Genomic DNA, 26,693 nt, shown 5'->3' with positions numbered 1-26,693 from the left:
ATTTGCAAGGGAGACCACTTTCACAAAGATTGTCCTTGCATCCCTCGGATACTAAGGGACTGGTCTCCCCGTTTTCACAATCCGGTGTCGTCAACCTCTGATGGCCATGTTGACAGCACACCATCAACTAGTGAAAGTGAAGCCACAGGACAAAAAGGGAAAGCTAGATTTCCCTGTAGACTGTGCGAAGGCGATCATGTCGTCCACCGTTGTCCCTTCTTAGACGAGGCTAAAAGAGTTTTGGAAGATCGTCCGGTTTCACCGTTGTGACTTCCTCCTGGATATAAAAACCTCTTGCCGAGTCCGTCACCAGTTGAAAACCCGGATGCCCCACTCAGGTGGTCAGCTGAAGCACCTATCATTGAAAATAAACCATCTGAATCCATACCAGACGAAAGTCAAAAGGTCAAGGCGGCAGTTGACCCAGTCTTGCCTTCAGAGGTTTTATCCTCAAATGATACCGTCACGGGAGAGAACAAGGATGACACCGTCCAAATTCTCTTCATAAACACAGACTCCGACGAACATGGGGGCAATTTACCCGTTCCTTTACCGCAGGAAGGAAGTTCGTCAGAGCCATACCCAGCCGTCTACTCAGTCCCACCTCCAAGCAACCTAGTTGTCTCCTTCGACTGGAATCAACTGGGCAGACCCCGCCTACCAGCAAGTGTACCATTCCGAATTATCATCCAAATATATAGAATGGTCATGGATGGTACAATCATAGATGAGGGGGCTTCTATGAGTATCCTTTCCTCTATTGCTTGGAAAGCACTTGGTTCGCCATCGCTGTTGCCTGAGATGAGAAATCTGACAGGCTTTGATAAAGGAACCAGTCGACCTTTAGGGATCCTCTCCAATGTGCCCATAACATTGAGAGGGAAGACAGTTCAAATGAATGTAATGGTTGTTCAAGGACCCTTGGATTATAACCTACTCCTTGGACGAGACGATATATATTGCATGGGAGCCATCGTCTCCTCACTCTTTAGAGTAATGTGTTTTCCACACGAAGGAAGAGTGGTCAAGCTCGTGGACCAACTTTCATTTCCCGGATCACACATAGCAAATAGTCATATACCATCCCTAAATGGTCTCTTCACACAAGAAATGTCTCAACCCCTAGTCCGTCCTCCCGATGAGCGCGAGTAATTCGGAGGGATATGACTGAAACCTAGGGGGCATGCGTCCTAGTCTGCTTCGGCAGGAAAACTTCGGGTATAGGGTAGGTTTCCGCGGGAGAATATGACTAGTCTGTACCCCGTCCGTGATTGGAAGAGGGGTTATTCTAGAATAAGATTCTCTTGTCAAAGTTATGTGTGTGGCGCTCGTTGTCACTCACCTTTGTTTATCTCGGTAGACATCGCCGAGGAAGTGTTTCATTTGTAACGCGAATGAGACAATCTTTGGTAACCTGAAAGAGGTAGGCCTTTCCTGATAGAACAAATGTTTTGTCTGCAAATTGAGGGGTAACCTTGAAATCGTATTTTATACCTGGGGGCATGCAAACCTTTTGGAGTGCAAGCAAAGAGCGGTTATTTATCTATTTTTTGGATTAGTCGTTTCCTAACTTGCATAAAGAAAGGATGTGGGGCAAAAATCTAAATGTTGCCATTTTATATGAGACATTCTTATCATATGACTGGATTATCGAGCAGTTTTAGCACATAGTTCAAGCTCGTTAAAAAATAAACATAAGACCGAGCAAGTGTTTCAATCCGCGTTTAAGCTCGTTAAAAAATGAACTATCCTCCGGTAAATAACCACCGCGAATGTAGCATTATCAACCATTAAAGCCTTGGTCGTGTTTGCACCGTCACCTCCACTTTTCACTGGCCGATCATTCACCTCCATTTGATTGTTTACCCATTTTGAGGAACAGCTGCGAAGAGTGATTTCACTAGCCATCCTTGTGACACTGCCGTGATTGGAAAATTCCAACCCTTACCTGGAATTAGCTGCTACCCATTTTATCACTCGTTCCTCAAAAGACGAGTCTTATTTAAGCTCTTTTCAACTGACTCATAAAATATGAAAATATTGCCGAGTTTTGGCCTTCTAGCTCGTTAAAGCGACCGGAAGTGCTATCCCTCCTCTAGATTTTAATCTTTTTGGACCTGAGGGATTATTGCACAAAAAGATCGAGCGCTTGTTTTGTTCGGCTCGTTAAAACTATCGAAAATTCATCCCTTCTGTATTGTTTTATACTTTTTCGGACTTAAGGGATTAGATGACGAAAAAGGAATTTCAGAGTTACCTTTACGTACCTTTTCAGACTCTCTAAAAGTGAAAAGGACCGAGTTATCTTTGTCGTTAAACTCGTTAAAAAGATTAATAGCGACAAACTTGTCTTTAGACGAGAACAAGTTTCACTATCGCTAGGCTCATTAAAACATAGCGATGGGTTTGCCTGAAGGGAAAATTATAGAACAAGCATATGTTATCCTCCTCAAGCTTGACAAAAATAAAGAGGTACTGGTCAGCAATGACTAGGGAAAAATTGGGAAGAAACTCAAAGAAACTTTATTGGTAGCAAGTCGCTCTTGAACATGACACTTCCACTCCGTGCCTGAGTCGGGTTGGGTTGTTTCATTCACCGGTCACATCACCATGGTCACGCCATACCATCCACATTTGGGGTAAATGCTACCAATCCATCACATAAGTGTCGCCGACATGTTCAAGAGAAGTCATCCAGAGAAGTCACCCGTGTTCCATCCACTACCATACATTATACTTCATTCCTTCATGACCGCCATCCTGAACCATATATCATCAGATCGTTTTCACCTCCATCAAAATCATTTGCGCCGTTCCGTGTCATTGATGTGGGATTCATCAAGGCCCTCCTTTTACGGATTGCTTCTTGTCGACTTCAGCTCATTATCCAAGAAGTTGATCTAGGAACACCCCATTCAGTACTTTGAAGCTTGCATGCCTCAATGGCAAGTTTCTCACTTCCAGCGACAGGTATACATCAATGACCTTCGACCGAAAGATTTTTCGTGGTGTTCGACGCCAAGTCCTCTATTCACACCATGTGAATTGTACTGCAGTACCTTGAGGGTCATCATCATTATCAGTGATTCCTCTCGCGCTTGTTAACAGTTTACATCATTGACTGGTAATCAAGCGATATCTTTCCATGTTCGACTTCAAAACATTTTTCACATAGATCAACTTGTACTTCGAGTGAATATCAGACAAGATTGAAGACCCCGGATCTAGTTTAATCCATCCAGGCTGCGATATATATTCAGGAAAAATAAAGACATTGACATGTACAGAATTGCAGCACAGATAATCATCCTACCAAAAGGATGATGACTTCATCAAAATCATCAGTCTACCATCAGACGATTGTTTGTCCTGTGTACATAAAGATGAATTTATAAAGTTGAGCATGGGAATGCCCGCCTCAGCTAGATCATGAAAACAGTATGAAGATAATGTATTGTATTGTATCTTATTACAGGTCTCCTCCCAGCATTGAAAGAACTTCGGATCCTCCTAATAAAGCATTTCACCCGATAAACGACCTCATACTTTAGGGGGCAACTGTTATAGACATTTGTGTGCCTTACAGCTCTAAGCATGAAATGTCCATAAACCAAGGGATCCTAAGTCCCTAAAAGTGTTGTTCCTACCACTAGAGGAACAAGGTCAACCAATTACTGCTTCTCCTAGAAGTTCTCCACCAGAAACTGCTCAGAATCAGTCAAATCAGGATCATTTCAGATGCTCCACTAACCAGCTGCGCTGCATAGCACCCCAGTACACTAGCTAGGTGCATTGCAACGCACCTAAATGCACTACCAGGGTGCGCTGAGCGGGAAATGACAAATGGCAGTGTCATTCCGCGAGGTGGACAGACAATGGAAGCTTCCAGAATCTTCCCCAATGACACTTGCTTCACTGAGTTCGACCAGAGATGAGTAAGAGGCTCTCAGTCTCCAAGTGGAAGCAAGAACTGACAGAGAGAGGCCACAAGTCAAATCATAAGCTGACTCATCTTCTTTGCATACATCTATATATGGATCCCTCATCCCAGAGATCCGGAGGCTGGAATTTTGTACTTTGCAGAGAATTGCTATTGGTTTTGAGATAGAGATCAGTGCATTGGGTGATTTATGCTTTGTTGGAGGTGAAGGGGGGATTCCTTTGCTGGGGGGTTGATGCTGGATCAGGAATCATCGGTTGTAACTCCTCCCGGACCTTCTTGTTATATCAATAAAACTATTTGAGTTTCTCCTACATGCTTGTGTATCAATGTTGTTTTGTTATATTTGCATGTTTAGCTTAAATATGATCCTAAGCTATTTATGAATGTAAATCCATGTCTTTGTGTAGTTTCCTTCTTCTGTGATCTTGCAGGAACTTGGTGAAGCTGGGCAAGTAAGGGAGCAGGTAGCTGGAAGCTGTCAAAGAGGAGAGTGATTGGATCAAAGGACTAGCGCAAGACACAGGTTATTTCATCCTATTCCTCTTCGTTTACATTTCATAAAGAAGAATACGAAAGTAGTTTTCCTTGTTTGTTGCTAAGGCACTGTCACACCTTAGTGGGATAGGGGCGTTCTGAGTAGACACTTTTCCCAACAACACACCTAGAAAAATACCTCTGCCATTTGCCTGCTCTCACTCATCGTACCCTATAAAAGGGCTTTTTAGTATGCATTGCACTTTTTGCATGTAGCAAGTGAGGTGCATCACACCCTTAGCACTGAGTAATCTGTATGGTCTAGTTTTGACTAGTTCTGAGTACTTTTCCAGGGAGAACTTCTAGGAGATGATGTAATCAGTTGACCGTGTTCCTTTAGGCTATGAAACAACACTTTTAGGGGCTTAGAATTCCTTGGTTTATGGACATATGAGATTGGGGTTGAAGTGCCCAAATATGTCTATAACAGTTGCCCCCTAAAGCATGAGGTCGTAAATCTTCTGATGTCGGGTGAAATGCTTTATCATGTGGATCCGAGGTTTTTCGAACTGGAAGGTGACTTGTAATAAGATACAATACAATACGTTATCTTCATAATATCTTCATGATCTAGCTGAGGTGGGCATTCCCATGCTCAGCTTTATAAATTCATTTTCATGTACATAGGACAGAAAACCGTCTATGTGGCAGACTGATGATTCTGGTAGAGCCATCATCCCTTGGCTTGGATGATTATCTCTGCAGCTATGATGTACATTTGATGTCTTTATTTTCCTGAATATATAGCAACCCGGATGGATGAAACTAGATCCGGGGTCTTAAAACTTGTTCAATCTTCAACCAAAGTACAAGTTGATCCATGTGAAAGGATGTTCTGATGTCGAACATGGAAAGACATCGCCTGATTACTAGCCAATGACGTAATTTGTTAACAAGCATGAGAGGAATCACTGATAATGATAATGACCCTCAAGGCACTGCAATACAATTCACGTGATTTGAATACATGGGTCGGTGTCGAACACCACACAAAATATTTCGGTCGAAGGCCATTGATGTAAACCTATCACCAAAAGTGAGAAACTTGCCATTGAGGCATGCAAGCTTCAAAGTACTGAAAGGGTTGTTCCTAAGTCGACTTATTGGATAATGAGCTAATGTTGACAAGAAGTGACCCGTCGTAGGAGGGCCTTAATGAATCCCACATCTACGACACGAAATGGAGTAAATGATTTTGCGGAGGTGAAAATGATCTGATGATACAAGGTTTAGGGTGGCGGTCATGAAAGAATGAAGCGTGAAGGTATTATAGCGTATGAGATGTAAGCTGGGTTGGTGAATTCTCTAAGTGACTTCTCTTGAACATATCGGCGAAACTCAAATGGATTGGTAGCGTTAACCCCAAAAATGGATGGTACAGAGGACCAATGGTGATATGACTAGTGAACAGAATAACCCAACCCGACTCAATCATGGTGATGGAGTGAAAGTGTCATGTTCAAGAGTGACCTACTACCAATAAAGTTTCTTCAAGTTTTCTTCCCAAATTTTCCCCAATCATTACTGACGAGTACCTCTTTATTTTTGTCAACCTTGAGGAGGATAACATATGCTTGTTCTATAATTTGCCCTTCGGGCAAACCTGTCGCTATGTTCTAACGAGCCTAGTGACAGTGAAACTTGCTCTTATCTGCATGGACAAGTTTGTCGCTATTCTTTTAACGAGTTTAACAACAAGGATAACTCGGTCCTTTTCAATTTTAGAGAGTCTAAAAAGAGACAGAAAGACAACTTCAGTAATCCTTTTTCGTAGTATAATCCCTTACGTCCGAAAAAGTATAAAATAATATGAAAGGGATGACTTTTTGATAGTTTTAATGAGCCGAACAAGACAAATGCTTGATCTTTTTGTGTAATGATCCCTCAGGTCCAAAAATATTAAAATATAGAGCAGGGATGGCACTTCCAATGACTTTAACGAGCTGGAGAGGCCAATTGCTTGGCAATATTTTCATATTTTACGAGTCAGATGGAAAGATCTTAAAGGAGAATCGTTTTTTGAGGAACGAGTGATGTTTTCGGATAGCAGCTGGTTCTAGGTAAGGTTTGGAACTTTTTTCAATCATGACAGTGTAAAGAAGGTGTCTAATAGAATCACTCGTCGCAACTATTCCTCAAAGGGGGTAAACAATTAAATGGAGGAATTATGATCGGCTAAAAAAGAGTGGAGGTGATGATAAGAACATGACCAAGGTTCAAAAGTTGATAATTATGTGATTGCAATGGTTATTTACAGAAAGTGGGTTCATTTTTTAATGAGCTTGAACTCTAGGGGAACATTTGCTCATTGCTAGGTTTATTTTTTAATGAGCTTGAACTTCAAGTAAACCTGCTCGTGCGAGTCGCATAATACGGATATCTCTCATCTGTAGGTTCATTTTTTAGGGAGCTTGCCCCATGCGCAACTTTGCTCCGAAGCCTTTTATTATGCAAGGTAGGAATGACCAACCTACGAGTCTAAATGGTTGAGAGCCTACAAACTAAGAAAATAAATGGTCGCTTTTCACTTGCATGTAAAAAGGTTTGCTTGCCCCCAGGTATAATGAAGTAGAGTTTCTAGGTTACCATATGGAAGTTCTTGCATTAGCAAGATTGTTCCATCCGCATAGCAGACAAAACACTTCCTTGGCGATGTCCATTGAAATGGACAAAGGTGACTGTTGTTAGTGTCGATCACATAACCTTTGATGGGGGAGTCCTTTTCCAGTCCGATCCATTTTCCTAAATAGACAGGATAGTCAGACTAGTCATATTCCTATGTGGAAACCTACCTTATATCTGGGGTTTTTCTGCCGAAGCAGACTATGGTGCATGCCTCTTGGGTTTCAGTCACAATCACCGAATCACTCGCGATCATTAGGTGGATGGACTGGAGATTGATGAGACATTCCTTGCATAAAAAGACCAGTTAGGGATGGCATTTGACTAGTAGCTTTGTTCGAACCAGAGAATGAAAGCTAGTCAACTAGGTGGACCACTCGACCTTCATGCGGAAAACACATGACTCGAAAGAGTGAGGAAACAATGGCTCCCATGCTATAAATATAGTCACGTCCAAGGAGTAGATTGTAATCTAAAGGTCCTTGGACTACCATCACATTCAGATGAACGGTTTTCCTTCTCAAAGTTATAGGAAAATTCAGAAGGATCCCTAACGGTCGACTGGTTCCTTTGTTGAAGCCTATCAGATTTCAAATCTCAGGAAAAAGCGATGGCGAACCAAGCGCTTTCCAAGAAGTTGAGGAAATGATACTCACAGAAGCCCCTTCATCTATGATAGTACCAACCATGATCATTCTGTAAGCTTGTACTATTATTCGGAATGGTAAGTTAGATGGTAGGCGGGGTCTTTCTAGTAGATTCCAATTGAAGGAAATTACTAGTTTGCTTGGAGGAGGGACCGAATAAACGGTCGGGTAAATCTCTGACGAACTTCCTTCCTATGGTAAATGAACAGGTAGATTTCCTCCATGTTCATCCGATTCTGTGTTAACGAAAAGAATTTGAACGGCGTCATCCTCATCTTCTTTGGTGACAGTATCAACTGAAGGAGGACCTTCTAAAGACAAGACTGGGTCAACTGCTGTCTCGACCCATTGAATTTGGTCTGGGCTGGACTCAAAGGGTTCATCTTCAATGATAGGTACTTTGACCATTAACAAAGGTGTGTTAGTCGGATTTTCAACTAATGATGGACTTGGCAAGAGTTTCTTGTATCTAGGAGGAAGTCGTTGCAGTGGCACAGGATGGTTATCCAAGACTATTTTAGCTTTGTCCAAGAAGGGACAACGGTGGAGGGCATGATCACCTTCACACAGTCTACAAGGAAATTTAGATCTTCCTTTTTATCCATTGACTTTGTTTTCACTAGTTGACGGTGTACTTTCAACATGATCGTCAGAGGTTGAGGACATCGGATTGTACAAGTGGGTAGACCAGTCCCTGAAGATCAGTGGGATGCAGGGAAAATCTTGATGATAGTGGTCTCCTTTGCAAACGACACATGGAGATTTAGGTTTGGATAATGCAGTGTGTGGATTTTCGCTAGACGATGCATGGTTGCCCCCTTTTGCCATCAGCTTCTTCTTCTTCTTCTCCTTCCCTTTCTTCTTCTTCTTAGTTACTTGGTTTTTAGCGTTACTAGCTTCACCAAGAGAAGAGGAAGAGGGAGAGGGAGAAATAAATGAAGTAGAAGGTTAGGGGTAACTCTAGTATCATCTAGTTGTTGATTTGATTTCTCAAGAATCACAGTGCTTTGAATGAAAGAGGTCGAGAAAGGCCATATTGGCATGACAATTGTAGGTCCTGGAAGGGACAACGTAGCCATATGAGGTGCACCAGCATCTCTACAAGAGTAGAAAGGACTTGGGGGGAATCCTTGGTTGGTGGACTCCATTTTCTCAACCTAATACCAATGAGGGAATAATGACATTATTTCGAATAAAATAAATTTTATGACACTTTGACACAACTTGCTTTTTCAATTTTTAAAATTCGAGAAACAGCTAAAGATGACTCTAGTCACCTTTGATTTTTAATGAGCCTGAAGTGAAAAGTGCTTAGATGGACCTTTTCATTTAAGGAATCTGAAAAGGAATGAAAGTGACTACTCTGGAAATCTAGACAGAGGGATTACCAAACCAATCGCAAAACTACAGAATACTTTTTACGGTATGGCAGTCAATCTTCCCAAATGTTGTGTTCAGTGTATTGCGATCAATAGGGTCGCAGACACTGCTTCCTAAGGATAAAGGATGTAGCCTATTGGGGTCTCCCAATATATACTCGACGGTACATGGGAGCACAAGTCCGTACTGAAACTTGTCATCTCAAAGAGGAATCACCCAATATACAATGAAAACGATAGTTACCAGGCTTTACGATGCCAGAATACGTCTCTAGCCTAGACTTCTAAATGTTGTGTGTTAGGTTACAAAGCATTTTTATGTTCATTGAGGTTTATCTTACAGTTGATCTTTCTTAAGAAGTTTTCCTTTAAGTTTCACAGTGTGATGTAGATATAAAACTCCTAAACATGCAATCTAATATGATAAACAGTCGTTTACTTTCTTTTTGCAATGAAAATCCTAGCTACTAAGGGAAGAGAAATGAAATTCTTTCAACATAGAGCAGACAACACACACTAGATGCACTTTTCCTAAATCAATTCCAGCATGCCGTCTAAATGCAAATGCACATGCATGCATTGTTCTTCAGTTTCCTTAACGTGAGAATGACAAAAAGAAAACTAAGTACAAATCTGAATTATTTTCATTCAAAGCGACAATACTAACAATTTTCTCTTCAAAAAACGAAAGGAAGATTACGACGACACTTTGCGATTTTGAATTAAAACTGCTTTTGACACTTGAAATACTAATAATTTCAAATCACATACAATGGAAAAAGTGTAATCGACTATCTAAAAGAGGAATGCTTTGCGACACTCTTTTTCTTGACTGCAAACAACACTTTTGACACTTTCAAATCAAAAGACGACAGTTTGATTAAGCTACTGTTTGTAAAGGATAACTGTAAATGATGAAAAATACATAAAAAAAATTCACAATTCTTTACCAATGGAGGTTGACTAATACAAAGGAAGGGAGTTTCCACAGTGATATACTGATCACAGAGAGCAAAACTACTGAATAAAGCTAAAGACAATGAAGAGAAAATGTTATGCTCTTAACCTGCAAAATGATACCCAAATACAAAATATGCAAAGAAAAGATACCCAGAACACAAAATAGCAATGATTTTATTATTCAAAGAGTAATGTTCACTTGCCTCTTCGAGGGGGCAACCTCCAATAGAGCAGAGCTCGATTACAAAATAAGACACGATGCTCTTCGCAGGGAGTCTCTATCCTTTATATATGACTCATACATGCAATACCACGGGCCAATACCGTGGGTTTTATTAATACCATCTATCTAATACTACGACCCATTTGCAACTAACTGTGGTTCCGTCATTAATTGTGGATTAACCACTTACAATTATTAATATAGGCTTTATTGACTCTTGACTATGACGTGATCCCATTACATAAATAAGGGGGTTAGGGTGGGACCCTAACATGCCCTCCCCCTTAAGACTAGCCTTGTCCTCAAGGCTGAAGCTGCGGAAACTGCTGAAGAATAGTGGTTGGTTCCCAAATTGCATCTTCCGGAGAGGTGTATTTCCATTTGACGAGGACTTCCTTAATCATGCGGCCGCGTAGTTGCTTGTCTCATGTGTCTAGGACCTGTTCGGGCTGAAGCCAGATGGACCCTTCTTCATCCAATTCAGGTAGACTGGTCTGAATTCTGTAATTGTTCCCAATCACTTTCTTGAGGCATGAGACATGGAAAACTGGATGGATTTTTGCAGTAGGTGGCAAGGCCAACTTGTAAGCCACTTCTCCAATGCGCTGAAGTACTTGATATGGTCCGTAGAATTTGGGAGATAGCTTCTGACACCCCTTGTCTTTGAGTGATGTTTGCTTATATGGTTGTAGCCATAAAAAGACCTGATCCCCTTCTTGAAATTGGCGCTCTGAGCGATGCAGGTCTACCTGTTGCTTCATGCGGTTCTGAGCTTGATGAAGATTCTCTCAAAGATGGGCGAGCATGGTTGCGCGGTGTTGTAGGAGTTGATCCACTGCTTGTACTTTTGAGCACCCCTTGAGATACGAAGTAGGTGAAGGCAGGAGTTGACCATATACTGCTTCATAGGGAGTCATTTTGGTGGTGGCATGATAGTTGGTGTTATACCACCATTCAGCCAGAGGTAACCACTGTACCCAAAGGTGTTACTTTTCTGAAGTGAAACACCTAAGGTAGGTTTCTAGACATTTGTTGACGGCATCAGTTTGACCATCTGTCTACGGATGATACAAAGTACCGAGTTTTAGTTGAGTGCCTTGTATCCTAAAGAGTTCCTGCCAAAAATTACTGGTGAAGATCGGGTCGCAGTCGGACACAATAGTAGTGGGGATGCCATGCAATTTGAAGATCTGATCCATGAAAGATTGAGCGACAAAAGTTGGAGTAAACGGGTGGGGTAGGGCGCGGAAATGAGCATACTTCGACAGTCGGTCCACAACCACCATGATGACTGACTTGTTCCCTGACTTTGGAAGACCTGTAATGAAATCCATAGAAACCTTCGTCCAAATTGATGCCGGAATGGGCAATGGTTGTAATGTGCCTGGTGTGTTGACGGTTTCCCCTTTGTGGCATTGACAGACATCGCATTCTGCTATGAAAGTAAGGATGTCCTCTTTCATGCCTGTCCAAAAAAATGATCTTCTGGTGCGAGCATATGTCTTCTGAAAGCCCGAATGTCCTGCAATGGGAGATGAGTGCAATTCTGCCAAAATGCAACTTTTGAGGGTGGATGTTGGTGATATTACAACTCTGTCCTTGTAGCGAAGAATAACATCCTGCCACGAGTATCCCTTGGTGGAATTTGGATCTACCTGTAATTGAGAAATGAGTTGGGAGAGCCCAGGGTGTGAAAACCATTCCTTGTGAGCCTCTTCAATCCATTCTGGAATGGGGAGGGAAATTGCTAGCAGAGTACTTTCCTCCTCAAATTGGCGAGATAATGCATCTGCTACACTATTGTCTTTCCCTTTCTTATAAATGATCTCATAATCATATCCGAGCATTTTGGTGAGCCATTTATTTTGTTGTGGGGAGGATAGGCAATGCTCCAAAAAATATTTAAGACTGTGATGATCTGTGCGGATTTGGAAACGTCGCCTCAATAAGTAAGGTCGCCAGGTCTCGACTGCATGTAAGATGGCCATCATTTCCTTCTCGTAGGTAGATTGGCCCAGATTCCTCCCACTTAGTTGTTGGCTTGTGAAGGCCAGCGGTCGCCCTTCCTGCATTAAGACCGCCCCAATACCTGTACCCGAAGCATCACATTGAATGACAAAAGATTTGGTGAAGTCAGGTAGTGCTAAGACTGGAGTGGAACACATGGCATTTTTTAGACCTGTAAAGGCCTGTTGTGCTTCCTCATTCCAAAAGAATGAATTTTTCTTTAGGATTTGGGTGAGGGGCTTCGCTATGCGACCATAGTTGTGGACAAATTTATGATAATAGCCTGTGAGACCCAAAAATCCTCTCAAGCTCTTCAAGGTATTAGGTTGAGGCCATTCCTGCATTGCCTGGATCTTTTTGGGGTCCACCTTGACACCTTCACGCCCCATAATGTGGCCCAAATACTCTACTTCTGCCATGCCAAACGAACACTCGGACCTCTTGACAAATAATTTATGCTTGCGGAGCAGTTGCAAGAGTAGATCTACATGCTGAAGATGTGCGGCCCAAGTGCAACTATAGATGAGGATGTCATCGAAGAAGACAAGGACAAATTTCCTGAGATATGCTTTGAGAATGTGGTTCATAAGGCTCTGAAAAGTAGAGGGGGCATTACAAAGACCAAATGGCATGACCAGGAATTCATAATGGCCTTCATGAGTTCTGAAAGTAGTCTTGGGAATGTCGACTTCCTTCATGCGAATTTGGTGGTACCCTGAGAGAAGATCCAGCTTAGTGAAGAATTGAGCCCCATTGAGTTCATCAAGCAAATCATCAACCATCGGGATGGGAAATTTATCTTTGACTGTCAACTTATTGAGGGCCCTGAAGTCGGGACACATCTGCCACTCCCCATATTTCCTGAACACCATGACCACTGGGGATGAATAAGGACTAATGTTGGGACGAATGACACCTGCTTCCAAAAGTTCCTTGATGATTTTTTATATTTCATTCTTTTGGGTGAATGGATATCTGTATGGGCGCACATTTGGGGGTTGGGCCCCTGGAACCAAGGTGATGCTATGATCATGCTGCCCTCGTGAGGGTGGAAGCTCATGAGGTTTGTCAAAGACCGGCAGATGGTTATTTAAAATATGTTGCATCTCAGGATGAATTGGCAGAGGCTTGGTTTCGACTGCCTGGATGGCATTAAATTGAGCTACAACTCCATGATTGCCCTTTTTTAACAATTTTTCCATCTGATGCGAGCTGATGATAGAGGGGGCTCCCGCCTGGAGTCCACGGAGGGTATGTGTGTAGTTGTTCTGCTTAAAACTCATATATAACTCCTGGAAATCCATTGTGATTGGCCCAAGAGTGCGGAGCCATTCAGCACCAAGGACAATGTCGCAACCCCCCATGTGTATGGCAAAAATGTGTGTTTTCAATTGATAATCCCCCATTTGAAGTTTGACATTTTCACAGCGCCCTTCACATTTCATTGTGCCTCCATCCACAATTTGAACTTGGAAGTTAGAAACTGCTCGTACAAAACAATGCGCTGCTTCTGCGACTTTTTGATGGATGAAATTATGTGTACTTCCACTATCAATCAAGACTACTACTGGGCGATGTTTAATAAAACCTCTGATTTTGAGAGTTTGAGGGGAAGAAATCCCTGCCAGAGCATGCAACGAAATAACTGGTTCATCAGAGACATTGTCCTTTTGGTTGTCTTCTTCTAGCGGCTCATGTTCCTCCAGTGGTGGATCTTCCTCTGTTGAGCTGTAGTCAGTGGCATCAATTTGAAAAAATTTGGGCTCCTTGCATTTATGACTTGGGGAGTATTTTTCATCACAGTAGTAACATAGGCCTTGCTTTCTTCTTTCGGCCATTTCCGCAGGTGACACCTTTTGGACCTTAAGTGTTTGAGTCGTGTTGTGAGCCTGTGGGGGGCGACCTTTAGCAGAGAAATTTGGGCGACTGTATTGAGCTGCTAATGCACGTTCCACGTTACGAGCTACCTTGCAAGCCTCCGTCCATGTGGGAGGGTGGTGTAGTAGGACTTGGGCTTTGATAGCTTCTTTAAGACTGTTGATTAAACATTCCGTGTAGAACACATCTAAGAGACCCCAAGTGTGGAAGGCTAAGGCTTCAAAAGCTGTAATATATTCATCCACTGTACCAGTCTGTCGGAGCTTAGTAAGACAACCCAAAAAAGATGATTCCTGGTCAAAGCAGTCTTGAAGAGCTTTGGTGAATTTGGTCCAAGTCCTAAAAGGTCCAGTGCAACGTTGATGCCATTCCCACCATTGCCACCTTTCATTGTCCAAGTACATGCTCCCCAACATAAGCTGAGTCTCATCATCGAAGATGTGATTCAGTTTGAAATACTGCTCCCTTTGTGCTATCCATGCCGACGGGTGAGAACCGTCAAATTTATGCATATCCAACTTGGGAGGTCGCTGACTGTGTTGTTCGTGGGTGTGCCAGACACGAGGAGAGTGGCTAGACTCACCCTCATTGTGTTCATTGCCATTATACGCCTCCTCGTGGGCTTGCTCCTTGCCCTTCGGGACTATTTTCTCGACCATGCTACATAGTCCGGTAAGATGAATGTGGAGGTTTTGCACTGATTCTTCAAGTTTGTCCATCCTTTCATTGGCCATCGCTTGAGCTCTAGTTTCTACCATATACCAACCTGATTTTTTTTTAAATTGGGACTGCCTAAAAAATTTTCACTAAGAAGTGAATGGTACCACCGTGCTCAGCTCGTCGTCCTGATTCTGATGGGCTAGATAACCAATAAGCACCCCGAAAGATCTCAGATTTTTTTATTTTTTATTTTTATTTTTTTATTTTTTTTTCTGAAAACTCCTAACGGAGTTTTACTCCTTCCTTATCAATACTGCAGTGGCCAAATCCTCAAAATGTCAATGCGGCCAAAAGTCCTGTGAAAATTATACCTCGGTATAGGAACCCTTCACAACGACTCTGATCTGGTGGATTTGAGAGATTTGAATGGAGGATCTGATAGCTCTGGGCAGCGGAACAGACTGCTTCTGCGGATCTGATGGATCTAATAGATCGGAATGGCTGATATGCGAACTTGAGACTGCGGGACTGATGTCTGTTGCTGCTGCACCCCTTTGCACAAGCGAATCTGGAAGAGATGATGTGTGATCCCCCGATAGAAAAGGGAACTATGGTCTTGAGGAGTGTCAAGTGGTACAGATCGCAATATACATAAGGGTCTGGCAGTAGTACTTAGCCCAATGTTTCAGGGCTCTAACTAAGGAGGATCGACCGTACCCTTAGTCGTACAACCTGACTACCCTATCGTACGGGCGAGTAATCTCTTCGACTGCTGTTCTCGGTGTACTGTAGCCGCAAGACGGCCGATAGTTTATCTATGGCGAGGTTTCAAGGGAGCCTAGGGGGCTTCTGATATACCCAGAGGGTACGTGGAAGACAGTCCGTGCGCGGTTCTGTCTAATGCGCTACTACTCAAAGGGGTACCCACAGGGGTTACAAGGGAGTCCAACAGACGTGACCACCTCTTGTATTTCCTACGTGCATGCCTCCCCAAATCCGCAGGTTTATGCGCTCAATGACAGATCCCGTGGTTTAAAGACGCCGAAACACGTCTCTAGCCAAAAATTTTTTTGCTAAGAAATGGAGATCCCACCGGCCCTGGAAAATGCTCTGATACCACTTGTTATGCTCTTAACCTGCAAAATGATACCCAAATACAGAATATGCAAAGAAAAGATACCCAGAACACAGAATAGCAATGATTTTATTATTCAGAGAGTAATGTTCACTTGCCTCTTCGAGGGGGCAACCTCCAATAGAGCAGAGCTCGATTACAAAATAAGACACGATGCTCCTCGCAGGGAGTCTCTATCCTTTATATATGACTCATACATGCAATACCACAGGCCAATACCGTGGGTTTTATTAATACCATCTATCTAATACTACGTCCCATTTGCAACTAACTGTGGTTCCGTCATTAATTGCGGATTAACCACTTACAATTATTAATATGGGCTTTATTGACTCTTCACTATGACGTGATCCCATTACAAAAATAAGGGGGTTAGGGTGGGACCCTAACAGAAAACCAAAATCTGGAAGCAGAAACAGTCTCACCTAATCATCGCACTTGTAACATAGGGAAATAGGGATGCATGTCACCTGCAACACACGGGAGGTGCGATGCATCCAGGTTTCCAATGAGAGACAGTGTGATGGTCCAGGGATGAGACTGGGCTTGGTTTTTGCTCACAAATTATAGCTTAGTTCAGGAGTTTAGGCTGAGCCAATGATTGTCAGTAAACACAAAGTATAGGGGCTGATCTAATGAGGTTACTAGAGCTACCACCATGGCACTTAGGATGTTTGTAAGTCATTTTTTTCAGTTCATAAACAAACCTAGAGATTGACTAAAGCAACGTTGATCTACTTTGCACTTGCATAGCAAATGTAGTTCGAAGGCTAGCTGGCTTAACTTCAGGCTCCGTCTATAGTTTATAAAGCAAAAAAATAGAAACAAACAAACAAACTATTCACTCCCCAGCTGAGTCGCCATTTTGTTATCAAGAAAACTAGTGTCTATTCAGGGCTGCTAGTCCCACTAAGATGAGAAGCTATCTTAGAAACAAACAAACTAAAGCTACTTATGTTTTCCTTTATGAGAGATAGATGAGAGAGAAGCAGGAAGTACCAACCTCAGTCTTTCGCTTGGCTTCTTGCTTGTTTTCTCCCTCCTTTGACAGAGCTTCGCCACTCCTTCCTTACGTGTCCCGCTTCAAAGAGCACCTGTAGAGTCAAAGCAGCATAATACCATCAAAGCATAGAGATCTATAACCATAAAAATATAGGATCAGATGTATATTAACCATACAAATGCATATATCAAAACTAGATTAAGAAATATACAAGAATATGGAGGAAAACTCAAATAGCTTTATTGATAGAAGTAGTAGAAGAGAGGATTAAAACCCATTTGTCTGACCCAGTGCCATCCTCCTAGCATGAAAGCCCTCTTCACCTCATGAAAATTTTTGATCACCCAACAATACAATGTTTCACAGAGAAACCAATAGCACTTCCTTACAAAATACAAAGTTCCAGCCTCTTGGATCTCTGGGATGAGGGATCCATATATAGATATTTGCAGGTGGTTCAGTCAGCTTCTGGGATTTTGATTAGTGTCATTGCATTGATAGTTCTTAGTTCCACTTGGAGATTTCATGATCTCTTACTCATCCCTCGGCGAGTTCAGAGAGACAAGTGTCAAATGAGAAGTTTCTAGAAGATTCTCTGGGTTTCCACCTAGCAAATTGCTTTTACCATTTGTCTACTCTCGCTCATCGCACCCTACAGAAGGGCTTTTCAGTATGCATCGCACTTTTTCCATGTAGCAGGCGAGATGCATCAGACCCTTAGCACTGAGTAGTCTGTATGGTGCAGTTTGACAAGTTTTGAGTACTTTTTCAGGGATAACTTCTGGGAGATGATGTAATCAGCTGACCCTGTTCCTTTAGGGTATAAAACAACACTTTTAGTGGCTTAGAAGCCCTTGGTTTATGGACATATGAGATTGGGGTTGCAGTGCCCAAATATGTCTATAACATGTGTGTACTATGTATTATTTATAGATGACTTTTGAAGGAATACATGGATATATTTCCTTAAGAAGAAGTCTGAAGTGTTTGAAAGGTTTAAATAATTTAAGGCTCTAGTGGAAAGCCAAATGGAGAAGAAGATAAAGGTGGTGAGGATAGATAATGGTGGAGAGTTTTGTAGTAAGGAATTTGAAGAATTTGGTAAGAAGTGTGGTATAGCATGGTAGAAGACTACTCCATATACACGTCAGCAAAATGTAGTTGGAGAAAGAATGAACAAGATGTTGATGGAAAGGGCAAGAAGCATGCCCAATGGTGTCGGGCTAGGACAAGAATTCTGGGCAAAGGTGGTGGAGACAGCATGTTACCTGGTCAATAGATCACCTTCATCAATGTTGGAGGATAATACTCCACAAGAGGTATGGACTGGTAAGAAACCATCTCTTTCACATCTCAGGGTATTTGAATGTGATGCATATGTACATGTTCCAAAGGAGAAATGAACCAAGTTGGATAGTAAATCTGAAAAGTGCATCTTTATTGGGTATAAGGATGGTTTAAGGGGTTATAAGCTTTAGAACCCAGTAACAAGGAAGGTTGTGTAGAGCCAAGATGTGGTGTTCAGAGAGGTGTAAGATGTTATTAAATATGAAGTCCAACCAAAGGAACCTAAGAAGATAGAGTTTGAGCTAAAAGAGGAAGAATCAGACTCTACAACAAGGGAGAAATTAGAATATGAAGAGCCACAACCTCCGGGTGTGAGAAGATTAGTTCAAGAAATAAGGCAGCTAGAAAGGTATAGTAAATCTACTTTCTGTTCAAATTTTTCTTTATCTATTATTGATGATGATCCCAGAACTGTAAACAAAGCAGTAGATTGAGAGGATCGAAAACTCTAGAAAGAGGCCATGGTTGATGAAATGGCATCTTTGCACAAAAATGATTCTTGGGATCTTGTGGAGTTGAAGGCTGGAAGGAAACCCATTGGCACCAAATGGGTGTTCAAGAAGGAGACAAATGCAGGAGGAAAGGTGGAGAAATACAAAGCTCAATTGGTAGAAAAAGGTTATTCCCATGTGTCGGGAATTGATTTTGGTGATATTTTTTCTCTTGTTTCCAAGGTAACTTCTATTAGATTAATTTTATCTGTTGTTGCTACTTTTCATTTTGAGGTAGAAAAAATGGATGTGAAGACTACATTTATTCATGGGGATCTTGAAGAGGAGATCTACATGAAGCAACCTGAAGGCTTTGCGGTGAAGGGTAAGAAAGAAATGGTATGCAAGTTAAAGAAGTCTGTGTATGGGTTAAAACAGTCACCAAGGATGTGGTATCAGAAATTTGATACATTTATTTGGGGACTTGGCTTCACGAGAAGTAAAGAAGATCATTGTGCGTATTATAAATTAATTGGTAATGTGTTATTTATTTGGTCTTGTATGTGGATGATATGTTGCTAATTGGAAATGACAAAGAAATTATCGAGGATTTGAAGACCCATTTGTCCTCCAAATTCGACATGAAAGATCTTGGTGCTGCGAACTGTATTTTGGGCATGGAAATTAAAAGAGATCAGACAAAGAGGAAGCTCTGGTTAAACCAGAGGAAGTATGTCGAGACAATATTGTAGAGGTTTAATATGCAGGATAGTAAATCGGTGAGGGTTCCTATTCCTATAGGTGAAAGTTATCTGTTGAACAGTGTCCCAAGACATAAGAAGAGGAAGAGGACATGTTCCATGTTCCATATGCAAGTGTAGTTGGTAGCCTGATGTATGTGATGGTCTATACTAGACCAGGCATTGCACATGCAGTGGGAGTATTGAGAAGGTTTATGTCAAAACCAAGGAAGGAGCACTGGACAACAGTGAAACGAGTTTTCAGGTATTTGCGCGGCACTAGTGATTATGGTTTTTGCTACCAATGAAGACTAGGATTTGACAGAGTGTTGGATATTAATGGATTTGTTGATGCATACTGGGCTGGAGATCTGGATCAGAGAATATCTACAAGTGGGTATGTGTTTAACTTATTTGGACGTCTAGTCAGTTGGATCAGTAAGAAACAATTTGTAGTGGCACTGTCAAACACAGAGGCAGAATATATGGCAGCCACTCATGTAAGCAAGGAAGAAGTTTGGCTACAGAGATTGTGTTCAAATATGGGGTTAGTACAGGGAGCTATAAGGATAGTCTGTGATAGCCAAAGTGCAATTTTCTTGGCAAAGAACTCGGCATATCATTCAAATACAAAGCACATTGATGTTCAGTATCACTTTGTGAGGGATATGATAGAAGACAAAAAGGTGTTGCTGGTAAAGGTGCACACTTTGAAGAATACTGCAGATGCATTGACAAAATCTATGAGCTCTGAGAAGTTCTCTTGGTGTAGAGAAACAATGGGTGTTGTAGGTCTAAATAAATGACTAAGCTCTCTTGTTGCCCCCTCTGGAAAGAAAACAACAAGTGGGAGAATGTTGTGTTGTTCCACCACTAGCCCACATAGTTAACCAGGGGGTTAGAAGGGGGGCAAAGTCCCCCCTTCATTGCGCCGATTGCATAGTGGCAAGATTCACAGGGTGTTTGAGGGGTGCAGGTAACCTTGCTATATGAGGTCTAGGGCATTGCCCCAAAAAATTTTGGTTTTGGATCCTATGTTAGGTTGGGTAGACATACCTATGGTTTGTGCATGATTTTCGCACATGGTTTTGGATGCGATGGTTTTCGATCCATGGTTTTGAACGCGATGGTTTTCGATCGATGGTTTTGGATGCGATTGTTTTTGGTCGATGGTATTGGATGCTTGGACATGTATAAACATGTATTGTAACATTGAAAGGAATATAATGAAAAATCAAGATGGTAGTCCCAGTTTTGGGATCCAGGGGAAAATCTCTATGTATATGTGTTTTATGTGTTATGTTCTCGCATTGTTTATTTTTCTTTGTTTTAGAATTTATATGCAAGTAATTTATGTATGGGGTTAAAACCTACATTTGGTATGAGAGTTGTTTTGGCTTCATGGGGATGTCTTTGTTGGTGAGGGTTTTCGCTCAGGCCTATGGTAGACCCTATTCAGTGGGAGATATGATCAGTGGAAGATGTTGACAGAGTAAAAATCTTAGGCATTGGGAATCAACTTGCTGACACCTGTGAATGAAGAAATAATTGAAGAAGGTGTAGAAAAATCAGACTCAGGTATGAAGATCAGGTATAATTTTTTATGTTCAAAATGGTACAAGCACATAGTCCATTAATTGTGTTTCTTCTCTTGTCCTCAATATTTGGTTAGAACAAAGTATAGAGCATTAAATATAAAATCTAAGCCATATGTGATAGTTGAGTTCGGATTGTAATGGAAGGATCCTGTAGGAATTTTGTTGTTATGTTTAATAGAGGATGAATTTACATAGAAGATTAAGGATTATCACATGAACTTATGTGGAGAACATTATAGTTGGAAGGCTACTACACATAAAATCCTCCATGAAGGGTTTTATTGGCCTAATCTATTTGGTGATATATATAAGCTTGTCAGAAGTTGTCAGAAGTGTCATCTTTTTGTTGAAAAGTAGAGGTTAGCTCCCTTGCCTTTGATCCCATTCTTCATAGGAGAACCATTCAGACAATGGGTACTGGACTTTGTTGGATAGATTATCCCACCTTCAAGTGGACAACACAAGTGGGTTCTCACAGCTATTGATTATTTCACCAAGTGGGTAGAAGCTATACCTACTAAAAGGGCAAATGACCAGGTGGTGATGAAGTTCTTAGAGGAGAATATTTTCAGCAAATTTGGATTCCCTGTCAAAATCATAACAGATAATGCTCAAGATTTTAGTTCAAGTAAGTTTATTGCTTTTTTTCAAAAGTATAGTGTTATTTTATCCCATTCAAAAACTTATCATCCACAAGGAAATGGATTACCTGAATCTACTAACAAGACTTTGATGAAGATCCTTAAGAAAACTATTGCAGAGAACCGAAAAGATCGGGATTCTATGTTAAAGTTTTATCTATGGGCTGCTAGAGTGACTACAAGAAGGTCCACAAACAAATCAAATTTTGATTTAGTGTATGGAACTCAAGCTTTGTTCCCAAGTTAGCTTGGGAAGCCTGTGATTGCAATGATTCAGGAGGAAAAAGAAGAGCCCAATGCTATGATAAGAAGAATGAATAAGGTAGTGGAGTTGAGTGAAAATAGGGATAAGGTAAGAGACAACTTGGTTATCTATCAATAAAAGATGAAGAGTATTTTTGACAGAAAACCTAGGGAGATTGATTTTAAAGTTGGATACCCGATATTAAGGTGGGATACTAGAACAAAAGATAAGGGTAAGCATGGAAAGTTTGATCCTCTCTGGTATGGCCTATTCAGAAATATAGAAGCAAGGAAAAATAATACATTGTTCCTGGAGAATCTCGATGGTGAATCTTTGCAGCTGCTTATCAATGGGAAATACCTTAAACATTGATTCCAGTTCTAAAGCATAAGCATCCTATCATTGTAGATATTGGAGGGAATTCATTGTACAAATTCCATAGAAGTTTAATAGGCTAAGCAATATATGACTCCATGCCCGAGGTGAAGGCACCGATATGTGGTTCTTAGTGTTTATGTGGCAAAAGAACTATCCCCGGGTGGAGCCAGATGTTGTAGCATCCATTGTTATTTAAGTTTATTTTCAGTTTTATCACAAAATAAAAGAAAATAAAAAATATGAAAGTAAAAAAACAAATATTATGTTATAATAGAAATAAAAGGAAATGAGGAAATTTGAAAGAAATGGTTGATTTTATATTATTAATGGCTTTTGAAAGTTATAAACCTGCGAGAAGATCTAGGTCATCCGGTCGATAGGCCACAGATCTGACGGTAGTCATGCAGATAACATGGATGAGGTTTATTTCAGAAATCAGATGCAATGGGGTATGAAATGCAGTCTAACACATTGAAGTTTGGATGAATCTTAATTGCTCATTGAAAGGGACGAGATTCGACTGATATCGCGTCGAAATGTGATAACGTTTTATTTTTAAAATCGGACCCGCTAAATCTTTAACTGTCAATTTTATTTCTTATTGGGTCCATGTGGGAGTCAAAGGGCTATTGAAAAAATGGATGTGATAAGGTTTTTTTCAGAAGTCTTACATTCTCAGTGAGTGCCGAAGCATCAGATCGTCCATCAGATGAGTGATCGGACAGTGATCACGCTCAAATGTATGTGGGCGTTAATGGCTCAGGTGGACCCGATATGTAATGATTTTGGGCTTTATTCCTTCGTTTTCAACAACAATGATTGGTCGAGTTTCCTTGCATTTTAGCCAATCTGAACATTTCCAATATATGCATGGCCCACAAGTCCACACATGGGGTTTTGTTAAAATGCATTGTGTTGTTTTAAAATAGTTTAACCATTATTAAAACATAAACAAAGAAACTTCATCAGTAGCCAAGCCACAAATTTGAACGGTGAACAACTATCATCAGTTTTATAAATTCCATTACTTCCTGTTATTTTATTTTCTTGAGAATGAGGTGTGCTTACCCTCCTTTTTAATATTCTACAATAACTTTTACTTTAAGCAGTTAGGAGGTAGTTAATTAGTTTGACAGTTTTGGTGATTACCAACTGTCTCATAATGTAGAAAAGGAGGAAAATTTATAGAGAAAGGGTTTGAAATTTGAAGAACCTGGAGACTAGGCCATTGTATGCTTGATAAAATTGTTGATTAATGAAAGAATCAGACGTTTCCCACACATTGTTGTTGGAAATAATACTGAGAGGGGGGGGTGAATCAATATTATCAAGTTCTTTTAATAAATCTTCCTTATTTATACTTTGAATTATTTTTGCATGTCAATACCATAAAATAATGAGCATGAACAGGAAAAACAGATAGTCACACCAAAGAACACCAGATATAAGGTGGAAACCCAAAGTGGGTGAAAACCACCTGCTGTAATATGTCTCTATCTTCTTTCAAATTAGAAACTCCTTTTACAATGGTTTTGTACTGGTGCAGTCCTTTACCAGTACGCAGGCTGCAACCTGCAGAGAGCTACAACTCTCTCTCGTTTTCCAGTCTCTCCTGGAAGGGAGCTACAACCCCCTACTTCTTTTCTTTCAAGGACCACTTTTCATAAATTTTCAAACTGGATCCATAAACATCAAGAGATCATCAAGTACAAGTAAATCACCCAGTCAACTGCAGTAACCAGATCAATAGTAACAGTAAACTAAACCCAGAACACCTTATCAATAGAGAAAAGTCAGTCAAATAAATGCCTTAATACAGATCCACAGTTTTCTTTTATCTGGCATGCGTTGTTACGCACTTCACCTTCTGCACCTCTGCGTATCCATGCAGAGAGCCTTGAACTGCACTGCATATCCACGCACTGTTCCTTTAAATGCGCCGCGTACCTTCACTGTACCCCGCACCCACTACTTCTATCGCGCCGCGTACTACTATTGTGGCCACGCACCCTCAGATGCTATCGCGCTGCGTATCTACCCACCTGCGGCTTCTGTAGCGCCATGTACTTTCACTATGCCTCCGCACCTGAACCTTTATCGCGCTACGTACCCACGCACTGCGCCTTCTTCTGTGGTGTGTACCCTCGCACTTGCACCGTTAATTACCTGCGTACCTCTGATTAGGGCCAAATTGGCAGTCCACCAGTGTGCCACAGATAGTCAGATGCCCAGATCTGATCATGCACCCGAGAGATCACACTTCATAGATTCACTTTCAAATTCACTTTTATATAGATCAAGCTTTTGAACTGATAACCCAATATTTCAGATCTTAAGATATTCAATTTGCAAAAGATGCCTTAGCCAAGTGATCTCCTTCCCTATTTACAGTCAAGCCCTTATTCACACCATGGGACAAAACCATCAATAACCAATACAAGGGATCCAAACCAGGGCTAAATTAGATCCTATACCACGGGCCAAAACCATAGAATCAAGAACGGCGGGCTAAATACCAAGGGCCAAACATAAGAAACCCCACGTGAGCACGCTTCTCTGCCTTGAAGTGAGTGAACTGGGGTCTGCACCTCATGAACGGGTAACCTGCGGGTATGTACGCACTTTATCTATGATATTCCTGCGGGTCCGCAGCTTTTGTATGCTGTAACTGCGTACCTCTTATTTTCCAACATATTTTGAGAGCCTGAATAGAGCATTGCCACTTAAGAGAGTTACCATCAAGTACAACACCTATAACATAGAGCCATACCAGAATCATAATGCCAACAATCTCCCCCTTTGGACTTGATGGCAACTTCAAGGTCTTCAACGTCATTCTCCCCCTTCGACATCAAGGTCAAAGGGTTATGCTCCCCCTAAGAACATGCTCCCCCTGACTATAAACCAGATCTGCAAAGAAGAACCATAATCCACCAAACACCATAAATGACCATGAAAGAGATAGAGACATATTGTAGCAATATTCAGACCAACATCCATGATCTTCTTCTGTACTTCCTCCATAATGCCAACAATGCATTATATGCTCCCCCTGAACCTGTGCCATTCGATCTTCGATCAATCCGCAACCTAGCACATGTACGCATATGAGCCTTGCGTACAACCAACCATTAGAAGAGATTCAACAACAAGATGATGCATCAACAACCCCCAGCTTTTTCCTGAGGTATTCAAAGGTCTCCCTGGGCAATGGTTTGGTGAGTATATCAGCAACTTGTTCCTTAGAAGGAACATACTCCAACTTGACCTTTTGTTCAAGTACTTGTTCCCGGAGAAACTGATACTTGATCTGTATGTGCTTGGTCTTTGAATGCATGAATTGGTTCTTTGAAATGCTGATTGCACTTGTATTATCACATAAGATGGAGATGGGTGGTATACAAGTGATTTGAAAATCCTGCAAGGTCTGCATCATCCAAAGGAGTTGAGTGCAGCAAGATGCAACAGCAACATATTCCGCTTCAGCTGTAGAGAAGGCAATCGAACTCTGTTTCTTGCTGAACCAAGATACTAATCTGGAACCCATAAAGAATGCACCACCACTTGTGCTATTCCTGTCATCCATGCTTCCGGCCCAATCTGCATCTGTATAAGCATGAAGTGTGAGATCTGTATCTCTAGGATACCATAAGCCATAGTTTTGAGTTCCTTGAAGATATTTGAAGATTCTCTTTACTGCCTGAAGATGAGTTTCCTTTGGATTTGCCTGAAATCTTCCAACTATTCCTACTGCATGCATTATGTCTGGTCGGGTACCTGTCAAATAAAGTAGACTTCCAAACATAGATCTGTAGGTTGGTTGATGCACTGCTGCTGATTCATCATTTGCACTGAGGCTACATCCTATGACCATGGGTGTACATACTGGTTTTGCATCTTCCATGCCATATTTCTTCAAAATCTGCTTGAGATACTTGGTTTGAGACAAAAAGATCCCTCCTTCTTTTTGTTGGATTTGCAAACCAAGAAAATATGTCAGTTCTCCCAACAAGGACATTTCGAATTCTTTCTGCATTACCAAGGCAAAGCTTTGACTCATAGCTTCTTCATTGCTGCCAAAAATAATGTCATCTACATACACAACAAGTATTAGCAATTTGTTGTTTTCAACTTTTATATAAAGATTGCTATCTGTTGATCCTTTTGAAAAACCTTGTTGATGAAGATATTTGTCTAAACGATAGTACCAAGCCCTTGGAGCTTGTTTGAGACCATAGAGAGCCTTTTTCAATCTGCATACAAGATTTGGATCATTTCCAAGAATGAAACCATCTGGCTGCTCAATGTATACTTCTTCTTCCA

Source organism: Pinus tabuliformis, chromosome 3_2 (assembly GCF_031772625.1).
Source record: "Pinus tabuliformis cultivar Carrire ecotype Pingquan chromosome 3_2, CPIR1, whole genome shotgun sequence".
Classification (NCBI taxonomy): domain Eukaryota; kingdom Viridiplantae; phylum Streptophyta; class Pinopsida; order Pinales; family Pinaceae; genus Pinus; species Pinus tabuliformis.
The sequence above is the reverse complement of the archived record's forward strand: the minus strand, read 5'-3'. Positions refer to the sequence as shown.